Below are 17,947 nucleotides of genomic sequence, written 5' to 3'. Positions count from 1 at the left end.
TGACTCTCACGAAATGTTTAACTCTCACGAAATTAATTCGTGACGGTTACCTCTCATGAAATACCACCAGAAACCCTCATGAAAATACCTGTGCAAATCTGGAGGCAACTTTATTTTCATGAGGGTGACCCTCACGAACTCCCGTCAGGAAAATTATCCGTGGCAGCCAACTCTCATGAAAATGAGATTTTCGTGTGTCTATTATCGTGAGAGTTTTTGCGTGACGGTGTACCCTCACGAATTATTTTCGTGAGAGTAAAAGCATATTTCGTGACGTGATTTGCACTCTCACGAAATCTCTGGATTCTGGTAGTGGTTCAAGATATTATTGTATATACTGAGAATTTTGTTCAATATATTATTGTATATACTAAGAAGGTATATAAGAAGGACTGTGCCCATAATTTGTTCAATATATTAAGGTATAAGAATTTTCATGAGATTTCAACAACTTCACAATTTCCAATCGACCACAGAATTATTGTATATACTATGGTCCCAAATAAACATCAGCACCCCAAATATCCGTTGGCCAAAAAAGAAATCCATTATCCATGGCGTGGTGCATCCAACAAGCTTGTCTTTCTAGTTCGGATCGGAGCTTCAACTGCATAGTCCTGATAATAGTTATCAGAGACAGCTAGCCTTCCTGTAGCAACAGCATTGGTATTTTGTTCACTTGTTTCTTGGCAATGGTACATTCAGATTCATATGCTATTGCAAGTTACAGCAGCAACAGAAAGTTCAGCACATCAAGGCATTTGAAGTGGGATAAAGGTTGCCACTGTTCTACTTCTAACCATGTTTGGTTTGAATTCAAGAAAAAAACAGAAAAAAGATAGACCACATGAAGTTGAATAGATGCTCTGCTTATATTGCAATCATAAAAGCACTACAAACTGTATAGAAGTTAAAAGAAATCCAACTACACGTCTTGTGTAAGGGTCCGATGGAGACAGGGCTACATCTTTCTTTGCTATGCCCCTACGCTACAGCTGTTTGGGATCAAGTTCTATCTTGGAAACATTTCGCTGTGCAACTCCCACAGCAAGAAACTCTCTCAATTGCAGAATGGTGGGAGCAGACGGCAAGTAACATACCAAAGCAAGACCGCAGGCGCTTCAATGGAGTATGCATTTATATTTGGTGGAATCTGTGAAAGGAGATGAACAGGAGGATATTTGAAAATAAGTACAGGACGGCGCAGCAGGTCGCCTCTTGACCAAAGAACACATAGTGAAGAGGCACACGGCTGTGGCCATTGTTGGGGAAGCCAACTAGTGCAGGGAGGCGAGTTCTTTTTTGGTCCTAGGACCAGGGGTCTGGCACCATGAGTGCCACTTGTACGTAACTAAGGCGCAGCGTGATTTAAACCCAGGATCTCGTGAAGAAAAGAATGAAACATTGTTGCAAGAGCAAGACTATCAGTTGATTGCCAGTGTTACCAAAAAAAAACCAGCACCGAATTTAATCAAACTCAACTTCATGAATCGTCTAAGGGGTCACCGAATAAAAACCAATGTAAATGGCAAATACATTGTTTATTAGTTATTACAGTCCTAAAATACCACTCACCCTCCAAGCGCAGGCATCTTTATGCTCCCTCAATTATTGCAAGTTTTGGGCACAGGACCTCCAGGTATGGCGTTCCTTTGGCATCGATGACAACAAAACTCAGTTATGAGTCTTAGAAGCTTTTGGCTGCCGCAATAACGCCCTCCACAGTGATGCCATACTCCTTGTAGATCTTTCCAGCAGGAGCACTTGCACCGAATTTGTCGATGCCAATGGCCTTGCCCTGGACTCCAATGTACTTTTGCCATCCGAGAGTAGAACCAGCCTCAATGCTGATTCTTGCAGTAACGGCCTCAGGGAGAACACTCTCCTTGTATTCAACTGACTGTTCCTCGAAAAGTTCCCAGGAAACAAATGATACAACACGGACAGTCTTCCCCTCCTTCCTCAACTCATCAGCAGCCTTGGCAGCAATCTCTAGTTCAGAGCCGGTACTCAACACGATGAGATCAGGCTTGTTGCCGGTTGAATTGTCAGAGATGGTATATCCACCCTTCTCAACACCCTCAATTGAGGTGCCAGGCAGATGAGGAAGCTTTTGCCTTGAGAAAGCAAGAATAGATGGCCTCTTCCTGTTGAGAACTGCAACTTTGTATGCTCCGGCAGTCTCATTGCCATCAGCAGGGCGAAGCATCAGTATGTTCGGCATTGCGCGGAAACTCACCAAGTGCTCAATGGGCTGATGGGTCGGGCCATCCTCTCCGAGACCAATAGAGTCGTGGGTCATAACATAGATAACTCCGGCTTGAGATAAAGCTGAGATTCTCATGGCACCTCACATGTAATCAGTGAAGACAAAGAAAGTAGCACAGTATGGAACAAACCCTGGGCTGTGCAGAGCAATGCCATTAGCAATGGCGCCCATTCCGTGTTCTCTGACTCCAAAAGCGGACATTGCGCTCTTCAGGCGTATCCTTCTGGAAGTCACCAAACATCTTAAGCAGGGTCATGTAGGAGGACGCAAGATCACCACCACCCTAAAATTTGCATAATTTTAAAATAAGAGGAAGTGATTTAATTATGTATTTTTGTGAGTATTTAAATTTAGGAAAAATAATAATTTTGCTGAAATTTAAATTAAATATAGGTTTACAATCATGTATGTGCATTCATGCTGCTGCATATTATTTTTGTATTGCGTGGGTTGAAACTAGATTTCAAATTGATTTGAATTCGCATTTACAAGTTGTCTGGAAATTAGGTTAGAAAATGGAAAAGTATTACTCTCTCCCTCCTTTGACTTCGGGCCGCCACAGCCAGCTCGGCCTGTTCCCGTGCCCGTGACCGCCCTTAAATAGCAGCCGAGCCTGTGCCGCCTCCCTATCCCGCCTTATAGCAAGTTTTCTGCCTCGTCGAGACGTCAAGTCGCCACCTAGCCCTAGCAGTCGCCATTGCCGTCTGCTTCGCCGAGCGCCGCGCTGCACTTCGTCGCTTCACGCCGAGGTAAACCATCTAGTCGTGTTCGCCGTCGTCTCCTCTAACTTCTTGTGCTCTTGCTTTGTCGAACGGTGGTCCGTGGACTGAGTTCGCCGAGCGCCGCCCGCACCGTCCATGGCGCTGCCGTGGAACCTCACCGTCGACCCCGCCAGCCGGCCAGCCCTCCCTCTCTCCTTTCTGATCTGATCTCAGCCGCCCGAATCTAATCCAGCGGCCCAAGATCAAGGATGCCCTTTCACCTTGTAGATTTGCAAAAGAGCCCTTATAAGTATTTAATTTGTAACCCGCAGTCCATAGCGTCTTTCCAGATTTCGTTTTCTTCTTTTGAAAGCGTACTTTGTTCGGTTAGATCTAAAATACGTTTTCACCTATTCACATTTTTTGCATTAATCTTGTTTTAGCCATAAAATCTCCGTTTTAACTCCGATTTGGTCGGTTCAAGTTGCGTTAGGTTCGTAATTCCATAATCTACATGTTTATACTACTGTTCAGTAGGTTTTAACTTTTAAAATTCAAAGTTAGATTTAATCTATTATTTTATTAAAGAAAATCTTGTTTAATCCATAATTTCTTCGTTTTAGCTCCGATTTTTGTGATTTTCGTGTCTGTGTATTCGTAGTGAGACGTAGATTCGTTTTGCAAACATTTTGATCTTGATTTTATGTTGGTTGGTGTACTGTTTTAATCTATAGCTTTTGTTTGCTATGCATGATTGCTTCTGGATGCTTGTATGTTGCTGTGATTATCGAGTATAGACGGTGAGTAATTTGTGGGAGACCAAGAGTACTACTTTGACGAGCAGAAACAGCAGGAGTACTTGGTTCAAGGCAAGTATAGCATGGGATCATCCTTGTTTCCTATTCACTTTAATACATTAAAGTGAAGACTCTATCTTATTATTCGTGATGTAATAAACACTTGTGATGATACTATTCATAATTTGTCAGCTTATGTGTGTGACTGATCTCTATGCGCACATAAGATTTTGCATCCCATTTTATCCTTAAAATCGGGTGTGACAACTACCTCCAGTAAGACCAGGCACAACATTAGCAATTGCATTCAAGCACTGCTGGGAGAGGTTCCTGGTGGCATCCGCTGGGCCCTCTGGAGTGTATTTCTAGGGTGGAAAAACAAGAATCAACCATTAGAGTATACTCCTCCACACATCAGCACCAGCTGTAGTATTGTGCACAAGTATGTTATTCTTACCGAAAGAGCATCAGCCCAGCCAGTGAGGAACTCCCCTGTGATGAGACTATTCAAAGTTGCTGCATTGTCTGCATACTTCTCATACTCTGCAAATTTGGCATTCCAATCAGCCTCAAGTGCAGCACCTTGTGGCGTGTGGCGGCTCCAGTGGCTGCAATGATACATTCAAAGAAACTGTATTTGTGCTATGCATTTCACCATCTCATTCGGACAACTAGATTATTAGAGCAAACAACAAGACCTACCTCTTGACATCCTCTGGTACAAAGAATGGCTCATAGGGCCATCCAAGGTTCTGCCTGGTTGCTTCGACCTCTTTGGCACCCAATGCACTTCCATGCACACTGTATGAGTTGGCCTTGTTGGGTGATCCAAAACCGATTGTGGTTGTCACCTAAAAAGGATACAAATTAGACCAATATCATAAAATCTACAGCAAACAAAACATAAAAAGATTGCAAATGCCAAAGAAACAAACCTTGATTAAGGTGGGCTTGTCAGTAACCGCCTTTGCTTCCTTAATAGCTGCACGGATTTCATAATAGCCAGTGTTCCCACTCTTAACCCAGATTATGTGCCACCCAAGAGCCTCAAAGCGGGTGCTCACGTCCTCTGTGAATGCAATCTCTGTATCTTCATCAATGGAGATGTTGTTGTCATCGTAGAAAGCAATCAGCTTGCCAAGACACCAGTGCCCAGCCAAGGAACAAGCTTCATTAGCAACACCCTCCATTTGGCAACCATCTCCCAAAATAACGTACCTGTACAAAATTCATGAAACATCTTACCAAAACTGCACCACACAAACTAAAAGCGAAACATGGCACATTCACATTAGAATTATTACGTGTAGTGGTCGACAATCTCACTGTCAGGCTTGTTGAAGCGGGCAGCTAGGTGCTTCTCAGCAAGTGCCAACCCATCGGCATTGGTGACACCCTGACCAAGAGGTCCTGCAGAACAACCGTATCGGAAACCGAAACTTTCAATTTTACAGTACAGCAGGGAAACTTACTAGTGTCAACTCTATAGAGAAGATGTTGATATTTGGGGAAATTTCTGGAACTCTTGATTCTAGTCTTTGCTTAGGGTTACATATATACATGGTACATAGGCCATGGGCCTTTACACACTTATGCACAGATAAAGCCCAACACTCCCCCTCAAGATGGGTGATAGATATCTATCATTCCCATCTTGCTACATGTTAAATTACATTCTTTTACTCCTAAACCTTTTGTTAAACAATCAGCTATTTGACCACCTGAGTTTACATGACTTAGCTCCAGTATGCCCTCATCTAATTTCTCTTTGATGAAGAAGCGGTCTATCTCCACATGCTTGGTTCTATCATGCTGAACAGGATTATTTGCAATACTGATAGCTGACTTGTTATCGCACCAGATCCTCAAAGGGTCTTTTCTTAACACATTTAATTCAGATAAAAGATTCCTTACCCATAACATTTCACAAAGTCCAAGAGACATCGCTCTATATTCTGCTTTGGCTGTTGAACGGGATACAACAGACTGCTTCTTGCTCCTCCATGACACTAAGTTTCCCCCAACAAAGACACAATAGCCTGAAGTTGATCTCCTGTCATCAAGACAACTAGCCCAATCAGCATCACAATAGCCTTCCACTTTCAAGTGGCCATTACTCTTAAATATCAAGCCCTTTCCTGGGCTACTCTTTAAGTATCTCAAGATCCGGTATACAACATCCAAATGTCCACTCCATGGGTCATGCATGTATCGACTCACAACACTTACTGCATAGGATATATCAGGTCTCGTATGACATAGATAGATAAGGCGTCCAACAAGCCTCTGATATCTTTCCTTATTGACTAGATGACCTGATTCAGCACATAACTTGTGATTCAAATCAATTGGTGTTGATACAGTTCGACATCCAAGCATACCAGTCTCACTAAGCAGGTCGAGAACATATTTTCTTTGTGATAGAACAATACCTTTTGGATTTCGTGCAATCTCAATACCTAGAAAGTATTTGAGCTGACCAATGTCCTTGACCTCAAACTCTCTACTTAGATTCCCCTTGAGACATTTGATCTACATTTCATCATCACCAGTAATAATGATATCGTCCACATATACAGCCAACACAATGATCTTGTGCCTTGAATGTTTATAGAATACAGTATGATCTCCATTGCACTGTTTGTATCCCATAGCACATAATGCACGTCTGAACGTATCAAACCATGCCCGGGGAGATTGCTTAAGTCCATATAAAGATTTCTTTAGTCTGCATACCTTTCCTACCATCTCTGGATTAGAATAACAAGGTGGAACCTCTATGTACACCTCCTCTTGGAGATCACCATGCAAGAAAGCATTTTTTACATCTAACTAGTACAAAGGCCACCCGAAATTCGTTGCACAAGATATCAAAATTCTCACAGTACTCATCTTTGCCGCAGGTGCAAATGTCTCATCATAGTCAATGCCATATGTTTGGCTATAACCCCTCGCAACAAGTCGATCTTTGTATCTTTCAATTTTTCCTTCAGGAGTTTGCTTCACAGTGAACACCCATTTGCAGCTTACAGCTTTCTTTTCTGCAGGTAGTTTTACGAGATCCCAAGTTCTATTCTTCTCAAGAGCTCTCAACTCCTCCAACATGGCCTCACGCCACTTGGGATCATGCATTGCTTCTTTCCAATCTTTAGGAATTTGCGCAGATTGTAAAGAAGCAATAAATGCTTTATATGCAGGAGATAATGATTCGTACAAGACATAATTACCTATGTCATGCTCAAAGCCATACTTAACTGGAGGTTTCCCAGCTGTATTCCTTGCCTCCTTTCTTAGAGCAATAGGCAAATCAACGGAAGAGTCAACTTCTCCCCCTGTCTCTGTGGACTGCTCAACCTCACTATCACCAATGTCAATACCACCAACTGAAGATTGTTGTTGCTCCAATAGTTGTGAATGCTCAACATATTGCTCCACCAGTTGTGGCTACTCAACTTGTTGCTCCATTGGCTGCACTCCAACATTTTTATTTCTTCTAGTATAAACCTGCACAATATTTCTATTTCCTTGCTTTGTGTTCATGTTATTAACATTTCCGTTTTCCTGTCTCTCATTGACATTAGAATCACCTACACGCAATGGAATCAGTCCTGTGATAACTTTCGTTGCCCTTGATTGATGACCTTCATTATCTTGTGCTACATATATGCCATCCATCCCCTCTTGTTCATACATGCTCATGCTTGGTTCACCAAGCTCAAACAAGGAGCTCAAATCCGTCTTCTCCCCATAGTAAGGTTCAGATTCCCGAAATGTCACATCCATACTAACAAAGAGACATCGTTCAATAGGGCACCAACACTTGTACCCTTTCTGACTTGAGGAATAACCCACAAATATGCACTTAACCGCTCGGGGTCCAGCTTTCCCACAGAAGGCCTATGATCCCTAACAAAGCAAGTGCACCCAAATACCTTAGGCGGAACAATAAACTCATTCACTCCTCGTAACATCTCGTAAGGAGTTTTCCAACCAAGCAATCTCGAGGGCGTACGATTAATCAAATATACCGATGTCATCATTGGCTCACTCCATAGAAACTTTGGCACATTCATAGCATACATAAGTGAGCGTGCAACCTCCAAGATATGACAGTTTTTCCTCTCAGCAACTCCATTCTGTGGAGGTGTATCAGGACATGTAGTTTGGTGTAAGATCCCTTGAGCTGATAAAAAAACTGCTGAATTCATTGTTCACATACTCCGTTCCATTATCTGTCCTCAACACTTTAACTCGAGCATCATATTGATTTCCAATAAGTGAGCAAAAATCCTAAAAGCATTTAAGTACTTCACTCTTGTGTTTCATGAGATAGATCCAAGTCACACGTGAATAGCAGTCAATAAAAGTGACAAAATACTTCATTCCACTAACTGAGGTGACTGGGCTCATCCACACATCAGAATGGACTAGCATAAATGGATTTATACTCCTAAGTCCTCTGCTTACATACGTTGCTCTGGTATGCTTCCCATACTCACATGCATCATATATTAGTTTCCTCTTATCTGTCTTGCTCATTATTTCTGGAAATGCTTTGGCCATAGTATCAAATGACAAATGTCCTAGTCGACAATGCTGAAGCATCACCTTAGCTTCATCTTCATTCATGCTTGCTGCCAAAGCAGCACCAGAAAACTTACCATCTTCCTTCCTGTCTAGGTACCATAATCCACCATGCCTAGTGCCAATTCCAATTTCCTTTCCTGTCCTCCTATCTTGAATCAGACACTGCTCTTGATCAAAAGAGACTCGGCAGTCCATTTGATCAACTAATGCACTTAATGATACTAGATTAACAGGAAAAGAAGGGACATGCAAAACTGATGACCAAGTAATTGATGGGGTACACTTGACAGTACCAGTACCTTTGATAGGTTGACATGTCCCATCAACAGTTTGAATGGTCTCCTTATATGTAGATGGATATGGTGTGTACGATATAAACTCATCAGGGGCACCAGTAACATGTTTGGAAGCACCAGAGTCCAATATCCATCCATGTTGAGCTCTCTTCATGAATGAGAGAGCTTTAGCATGAATATCTTCCAAGTTGGTACCCGTGGGCATCAACACCACCTTCTGTATCATTTCCATTTTCTCCATAGTTTCCTTACTTGAGGATGATATCTCACTGATTTTTACAATGAGTAAGTTCACCATTTTTTCTAGTTTAGATAATCTCCCAAGAACTTCCATGATTTCTTGATTCTCCCTCATCTTCTACTTTCTTCCTTCACAGAAACCTGTAAGCTCCCCCTCACAACAGCTCCTTCGGAGCTTCTACCAGTCAGCTCACCACTCCCCGTACTTGCCCCAAGCAAGCTAAAGCTAGCAACTGATTGAGTGATTGCCTCTACTGCACTGCAGTAGCACGCACCTCTCCACCGGCGGCGAAATTGACACCACCTTCAATCCCCAGGTCCAATCCTCCTTTCTACTCCCAATCTCAATCAGCAACAAAACAGAGCACACAGGCACACAACTGCCTGCTCATGTGCACACGAACCTGCTCCACGAGCTCTCCTCTTCGTCGGAAGTCTCGAGCCACACAGACCTGTGCTGGCAGCAGCGACTCGTCGTCAGCAGCCTCCGCCTTCCGCGCCACCTGAAGGCCCTTGGCCCTCACCGCCGTCACAGCACCTAGGTCGCCCGTCCTCTTCGCGGCCACCGCGTCCTTCACCTGAGCAGCTCACTGCTCTGCACCTCAAATCCCTTCGATTTCTCTCCGCTGGCACACAGCCATGAGCTCCCTCTCTGCGTTGCAGCCACCGTCACCAACCTTCAGCCAGGGGAAGCAGCGCTCTTCTTCTTACGAACGCTCGGCCGCGCCCTGCCTCGCGTGCTCCGCCCCCGTAGCCTCGCCCGACGTCTCTGCCTAGCAAGGTTGCTGCTGCCCTCTGCTTCACCTGCCGCTCCTGCCCTGCTGCTCTTCCCAACACCTCGCCGCCGGCCACCGGCTGCTGTCACGCCGACCAGGTGAAGCAGGAGGTCGCCTCCATCGCCACCACCATCGGCTCCGACACCATGTTGATATTTGGGAAAATTTCTAGAACGAGCTTGCTATCATGTACTTCGTTCCAAATTATAAGATGTTTTGATTTTTTAATACATAACTTTTACTATACACTTAAACATACACTATATATATGTATAAGTGTATAGTAAAAGTTATATATTAAAAAATTAAAATATCTTATAGTTTGGAACGAAGTACATGATAGCAAGCTCTATAGTTCCACGCTGTACAGTTGATAGGATGTCCTATTGTGCCTCATAATTGACACTCGCATGGTCCAGATTCAAACATTCCAGCAAACTGTGCCTAACCTTTGCACCAGGGCACTTGGCTCCAGCCATCGGTCAACCCATAGTTGTTTCACCTGAACCTTGCACACTCAACTACATCGCTAACAGTAACTATTTGTGTTTGTGTGTCTAGTTTAAATCTCAGTGTGGTTTAGAGCAGAACATCATTGTCATCCCCAAGAATTCACTATGCACTTATGGACCAGTGCTGTGCAAACATCATTTGTGCTGTGCATCATTTGTGCATCATTAGTGATCCTATTTTATTTTTCATTGAGCAGAACATCATTGTCGTCCCCAAGAATTCACTCAACTACATCGCTAAAAGTTATGGTACATAGGCCATGGGCCTTTACACACTTATGCACAGATAAAGCCCAACAGAAGAAAACAGACCAGTGGTAACTTCAACTCCTGGAGTCTCAAAGTTCTCAGGGTGGCCCGGTGTGCTGCTTCCCCATTGCCTGAACTGCTTCAAGTCTTCCTCCTGCAGCAGCAGCCTGCAGCATACCAGTTACCAGCCGTTAAAAGAAATTCAATGGCACAAGAGGTGATGTAAATGATCCATATGAAACAACAAGCAGCTCAGCTAAGGTGAATCACACTAAAGTTCTGCTCAACTAAACATGAGTGCTGAGGGGTCCACTGTGTAACCTCTGGGTTTCCAACTAATCTTCGAAACTCAAATTTTCACTTAGCTTATTAGATTTTTGACAACTGGATAAAAGCAGCCCAGCAAGCACAGCCCTTTCTAGTGGAAAGGAAAATGAAGCCGACACCAATAGTTCTAGTGGGAAGGAAAACGAAGCCGACACCAAAAGTAGCAGCCAAGATCCTTCCAACCTTCCACTATTTTACCAAACAAACAAGACCCAAACTTAACACACGAACCTATACCTCCTCCTGTTTCGCCGCTCCAACTTTCCACACGCAAGATACAGATGCAAACACTGAAAAGGGAGCGAGCACGAGCAGTGAATCAGCTGCCTTACCTTGACGCTGTCGTACCCAGCTAATGGTGTGTTTAGTTGGGGAGGTGAAAATTTTTGGGTGTCACATCGGATGTGTCGGAAGGATGTCGGAAGGGGTTTTTGAATACTAATAAAAAAACAAATTACAGAACCCATCAGGAAACTGTGAGACGAATCTACTGATACTAATTAATCGGTCATTAGCACATGTGGGTTACTGTAGCACTTAGGCTTTTCATGGACTAATTAGGCTTAAAAGATTCGTTTCGCGATTTTGCCGAGAACTGTGCAATTAGTTTTTTTTCGTCTACATTTAGTACTCCATACATATGTCTAAACATGCTCTTTTACTGTAGGAGGCAAAAAATTTTGGAAACTAAACAGGGCCTAAGTGAAGCAGGGCATACTGGAGCATGCACCCGTGGCCAGCAGAGAGGACGAAGCGGTCGCGGTCAAGTAAGGGCTACTTTGGCAGATAGGGTGATTAACTCTTGGAACAAATCGGAGGGGAGGGATTTTCTTGGACAGTAGAATCCCTGTCCAAATCCAAGAAAATACGTACAGAGCCTCTCTATTTGCTGTTGTCACATAAGCTATGCATACAATCTACAGATTATCACTATACCACACTTTTTTCAATAAAGATATATACACAAAATAGCAGAAAACATAATATAAATAAATTAAAGCAACATAGGTTAAATTCGTACAGAAGTTCTACTCAAGTATCATTTTTTCCAACAAAGCTAATATACAGCCTTCCTACTATCATCTCCATCAACACACCTAATGAGGTAATGAAAAATAAAATAGGATCACTATGGACTGACAATTCTCAGATCATGCATTGATTGACTGCAGACAAGATGACAACACAAATGTTGAGTAAGTCTGAATCACTTTTCTCAGATCATGCATTGCTTCCACCGATACTAGACAAAATCAGGCCCTATTCGCTTAGCTTATACCCATACTTTTTCAGCCAACCAACAATATTTTCTCTCTTAACAAATCAGCCAACAGTATTTTCAGTCATGGCTTATCAGGTATGCGAACAGAGCAAAAATCAATGATCTGAGAAGCTGAGAGTTTGTGCTTAGGGCGAGGACAGATGCACTCGCTCTGCTAGAGGCAGCCTGCAGACAAGCTAGGAGCCTGTCCACCTAGACTATGTGCTGATGACTATCATTTGCAGCTCAAAGAAAGATGGTCAAGAACAAGTTCATTTTGCAGCTCAATTGTGACCATGCTCTCTCACAAAAAAAGAAAGAACCATGCTTATTTCAATGATTATGTGATATAATGAATCACTAGGCACAAAAAGGACAGTTTAGCTTTCTCAAAAGAAAAAGAAAGAAATATGATTGAAGCAGCAAAGTGCCATCTAACATCTTGGATTGACTTATTAAAAAAAGGGCGTACCCAGTACAGAGAGCTCCCACTCTGTGCGGGGTCTGGGGAAGGGTGTTAGTGGCAAGCCTTACCCTCGCATGTGCAATACGAGAAGACCGTGACTCAAACCCGGGACCTTTCGGTCACAGGCGGTAAGACTCTACCATTTGCACCAGGCCCGCCCTTCTTGGATTGACTTATTACTTCCACTGTATTCATACAAGTGCCACAAACAAAACACAACGTTTGTGAGGTCCTGTTAGTATGGGTGGAAATATTCAGTTCAAACTTGCTACAAAATAGGGTAAAAATAGTTAGTTCAACTACTTGTCTGGACAGCTTCAGGAAACCAACCATGGCTAGACTGCTGGCATAGGAAAAAAAGAGAAATGCTATACTTCATACTAAGTTACTAACCTAAAATAAGTGTACACTAATCTGTTCCAACAATGATGACCAAAAGTGCATTTCGACCACCTGGCCATCGTTGTGCAACAGCAAAAATATGTTCAAAATAAGTCTACACTAATATGTAATATGTAAATGATAATGGAAGGCATTGTTGCGGTCAAGAATTCAGATCAGAACAAAAAAAAAGGAAGTGCAGTTGTGCAGAACAAGCTATTGTTGAACGGACAATAGTAGGCTGCTTGCTCTGAACTAAAATAGAACAAAAGACTAGAATCGAGCTGCAGTTCAGACAAGAAAAATGGAAGTACCTAAACTAATGACTGCAGTTCATATATACCCCAGATATTAGAAGGGCAGATTTAAATAATATACCTGCATACAATGACTGCAGCTACGTTTTTCTTCTCAATTCAAACATTGCCTCCACCAATATTGTCTCCACTAATAGCACTGCAAGTAAGCACAAGAAAAATCATTAGCAGCTAAGACATAACAAAGTAAACTAATCCAGTGACAGCTAAGCATTACCTAATCTGCTGTTTGAGCCAAATCAAGCGAACACTTTTGTTTTTCGTTCTCATGAATACCTCCCTGTCTATCTGAGATTTGAAGATATTCATAGCATACGCCTTTTCCACATCAGTAAGTTCCATTGCATCCACTTTATCGAGGCACTTATGGACTGAAAATTCTTCATCTTGTTTCTTCTTTTCATTAAGAGCTTCCATGGTCTTGCTTGCTTGCATCTTTTTATACTACACAAAATCCTCAATAGCAGAACTAATATGACTTTGCTTATGCTTTCTCCCACCCCTCACTCCTTGCATAGAATCTTGATTGGAAGGTACAGATTGAGCTTTATTGCGTGCACTTGAGACGTCTAGCCCATCAAAAGTAGCAAATAGACTTGTGCTATCAGAGACTGCAGCGGAAGCACTTGTCAAGATTTAGCACGCAGATTATTAGATTGAGTAATTGACAAGTATGGATGCCACTGAAATTAAAAAATAAACTATGCTTAAGATCCCATGCTGCCATCAAATTAAAAGGCACACTCTGCTTAAGATCTCGTGCCGAGTGTCAGCGAGAGTAAAAGTTAACAAACATGGCTCAAAGTAGACAATAATCCTTCAGATCCTTCTGATTTAGAACCTAGGTGCGGTGTTGGCTTTGCAGGTTTAATTGCGCTACTCTCTCTTTTCCAAACCATAGGGTCAAGTTTGGCTAGCTCAGTTTTTAGAAAAAAAAATATATTAACATATAGAGAATAGCAAGACTGTACTAAAAAGCACATCAAGTCACAAATGGAATAAAAGAAATGCATCATTCACCTTGCAGAAAATTGCTACTACAGTGATCGGTTACTATACTAGTCTGCATGCTAGAAAAATAGCAATACTACCAAACGTCCCAACCAGCGTATGTCTGGACCGTTATAAGCATGCATATATTTATTGTGCAATGCTAGAAAAAAATCCATCACAGCATGCCATCCTATTCTATTGCAATGATGTTCTGAACACAGAGACCAGCTCACCAATGAACATTACAATCTCTACCGATTATTGAAGAATCATAATTCATGACATCTATTTTCACATCACAAACAAGAAACTATATAATCACTCTGCTAATGAATAGTAAAGTAGTTCAACAGTTGAGTTCTTTAAGCTACATGAAGCAATTGGATTAAAACAACCTTGGTATAGCACGGTGGATCTTCCTAGTAGTTGTTTTGCCCAGATCTACAAATAGGGGTGTGAGATGCGGACAGAAGACTAACCTGTAGAGGCAGAGGTTGTGTCGTGTTGCTGGCGACGTCGGTGTTGCTCGCGGACAGCACAATGGCTAGCGGTAGAGGCGTCCGAGGTCGCAGACCGGTAACTCCAAGATCAACCAGAAACAGATGTGGATGAAACCCTAGCAGATCAACAAGCTTTTGTGGGGAAGGAGATGTGGATGGAGGTGGACTGACCGGCGATAACGACGGTGATGGAGCGAAGTGGAGCCAGGGTGCGCCGACTCGGGAAGTCGCGGTGGCGGAGACGGGCTCACCGTTGGCGCGAGGCAGAGGGGCAGCGGAGACTGGATACCGGCGCGGCAGCGACCGGATGCTGTGGTGGCAGCGGCCTCGCGACTAGGCGACGTCGCGAGCGGAGGAAGAAGCCGCGTGCGACTCGCGAGCGCACGGGGAAACCCTCCCGGCCTCCTCGCTCGTGGATTATTTCCGTGTGAAAAACGAAGGGAAACAGGCTGCGAACCTCGGGTTGGTGGGCTTCCAAAGTGCACCAAAATTTGGCCCGGGGGAGATTGGCCCAAGGAATTCGCAGGGATCCCTATGGGAATTTGGGCTGCCAAAGTAGCCCTAAGGGTTCTTGGGGTTGTAGCGCATGACCTCATCGTAGAGGACGTGGCCCACGAGCGCGCAGCCCATGGGGAGCCCCGGGTGCCCGGAGTTGGCCTTCTCGACGGCGTCGATGACCGACTTCTCCAGCAGCTCGCCGGTGGCGGCCTTGTTCCCCTCGAGCGTCTCGGCAGCAGCAGCGCGCACGATGCGCTGGCGGTGGGAGCGGAGAGCGCAGGCCGCGGCCGGCGACCGAGCTGAGGCGGCGGAAGCCGAGGCGCTCGGCCTAGGCCGACGCTCCGGCGCTGGGCATGGGCCCCGCGCGCGTGGATATGGTGGCGTGCGTGGCGGCGACGGAGTGCGCGACCATGTTATGATGGGCGTGTGCGTGCGTCTGAAGGCGGAGATGGCGAGGCTGCTGTTGTTGGGGGCGACGAGGGGAGGGGTTATGTATGGACTCCAGGTCCAGTGTGCGTTTTGGCGGACTCGTTAGCAACAGCAGCTACGGGCCTACGGCGTTCCACGGCGGAGCTCCCCGCGGCGCGGACCATGGCTGCTCTCTCCATTTGTCTCTTCTCTTCTCCTGCACCTAAAAAAATCCAGGGTGAGACGGATACTTTTCTCAGCATGAGATCGATGCTTTTCTCGGATGTATGCACGAAGACACTTCTGGTATGAGAAATCAATCCAAATACCATCTGTGCGAACAACAAAAAGGCATCTTTACTTCCTGAACTGATGTTTGATGTACGAAATATTTGCAAAGTATCCTAAACCTATCCAAAATAATTTTGCACGAGGACATGATGAGTATTACTTCGCGAGTTTCTTAGTATGCTTAAGAAATTTGTCATTAGAGATGTTTTTAGACTTACGGTTTTCTTTAAGCTACCATCAGTACAAATAATTTAAAATTATTTTTTTATTTTTAAATTACTTTACAATATTCACCAAAATCACTAGAGTGAACATAAATACCATCGGCCTCTAGCCAGTGGCGTAGCCAGGATTCGTAGCTATGGTGGTCCATTGTCTAAATTTTTTTTAACCATTATAAATTTAACTCGTCAGTACACAAATATATGAATTACAAAATGCGATTAAGCATAAAAGGACATACAGAGTTCATAAAATAGATGAGTATAATTTTCTTAACATAGAATTGAAATATTACAAATTTGTTCTTCAGGAACGGAGATGGAGAAGAAGCCTTTTTCTTTGATTCATATTTCTAAAAAAGAGAGACAATATCACCAATCTTTACAAATCTGAAAGAGAAATAAATAATCCCAATGTCCAATGATACAGTGTTTTAATTAAATATTTAAATCATTTCAGTGCTACAATAAAATTTTAAAATTGCGATGAAATAGAAACTAAATTATTTCTGCATACCGCGGCAGTGGCGAACTCCAAACTGGGATGTGCCGTGAATTGAAGTTGAACTGCAGATCACTAGATCGTTGATTGTCTCCTGTTTAGCAGTTTAGGCCTTAATCACTTGATACAGAGAGAGACGTGATAGAACTTTGGTAAAGAAAGGATATCAGGATCAACATACAGGTACTGAAGTGTGTTGCTAGCCTCTGACTCCGACGGCGGGCGGCGGCCGCTCCGGCGCTCCGCTGCTGCAACTGCAACGCTGCAGTCCGTCGAGTCGAGCGGTTGGAGTCAGAAGGGGCAGGTCACGGTCTTGCGTTGCGGACGTCGCTTCGAGTCTTCCACCAAGTTGGATCGGCAGCACAGGCGAATAGTCTTTGGGCCAAAATACCGAGGGATATTACACTTTGGGCCAAATCTACAGGGTGGTCCGCGGCCCACAGGGACCACCCTGTAGCTCCGCCCCTGCCTCTAGCTTCCAATAACGGGCAACCAAATATAGGCAAATTGCATTGCAATGAATGTATGCTAAAGCAAATATCCAAATAGACCATATATATATCTATAAAAAATGCTAAAAGGAACTCCATATTTGTCGAGAGGGCTAGAAATTATGAGATTAATCAGAAAGAAAAGAATATGCCCAATTGGATTTTATAATTGTCGAACTATGTAGAACAAATCAAAGAGTACGTATGAATTGACAATTAGCTAAACTTGGCCAGTTGGTCCACATATACTCCTCCATATATTTTTTTCTGTCGTTCTCGCTTCTCAAGAAGTCAAATATACTTAATTTTGACCAAATATATACAAAAAAATATTAGTATTTATTGTATATAGTTGGTATCATTATATAGATTGTTGACTCTATTTTTATAATAAACTTATTCGAAGAGACAAATGTTACTAATATTTTTTACAAACCTAGTCAAACTTAAAAAAAAGTTTGACTAGCAAGAGTACCATAACAACAGATAAAAAGTAACCGATGTAGTACATCCATATGGTAACAAATGAACTGTAAATCTAATCCAACTAGTACTACAAGAAATATAACTGTTGCTAGTGGATCAAGATTGTATAGACATGTGCGAAAGATAACGAATGCTTGTGCAAATGGCAACCCGACAATCATGATCTCACGGCAATTAGACGCATGAGTATAGAAAGAAGAACGCATTTTTAAAGAAATCGATGACATAAAAAAACGCCTGTAACTACGGCGGGGAGCAATGTAGCTCAAGAACCGTTTGTGGAAATCAATTATTAGGGCGATTCTATTAAGGAAACTGCACCAAGAGGCAGATCCATTTCAGGGTCGGTTTCCATAATAGAACCACCCCGTAAAAATA

The 17,947-nt window shown here is 43.2% G+C and overlaps 1 pseudogene; it reads right to left on the bottom strand.

Moving 5' to 3' along the window:
* Positions 1 to 1,385: 1,385 nt before the first annotated feature.
* On the bottom strand, positions 1,386 to 15,763 carry LOC136515086 (transketolase, chloroplastic-like; annotated as a pseudogene).
* Between the last annotated feature and the right edge of the window lie 2,184 nt (positions 15,764 to 17,947).

This window comes from Miscanthus floridulus, chromosome 17 (assembly GCF_019320115.1).
Source record: "Miscanthus floridulus cultivar M001 chromosome 17, ASM1932011v1, whole genome shotgun sequence".
NCBI classification, from domain to species: domain Eukaryota; kingdom Viridiplantae; phylum Streptophyta; class Magnoliopsida; order Poales; family Poaceae; genus Miscanthus; species Miscanthus floridulus.
This window is presented reverse-complemented; position numbering and strand designations above follow the sequence as displayed.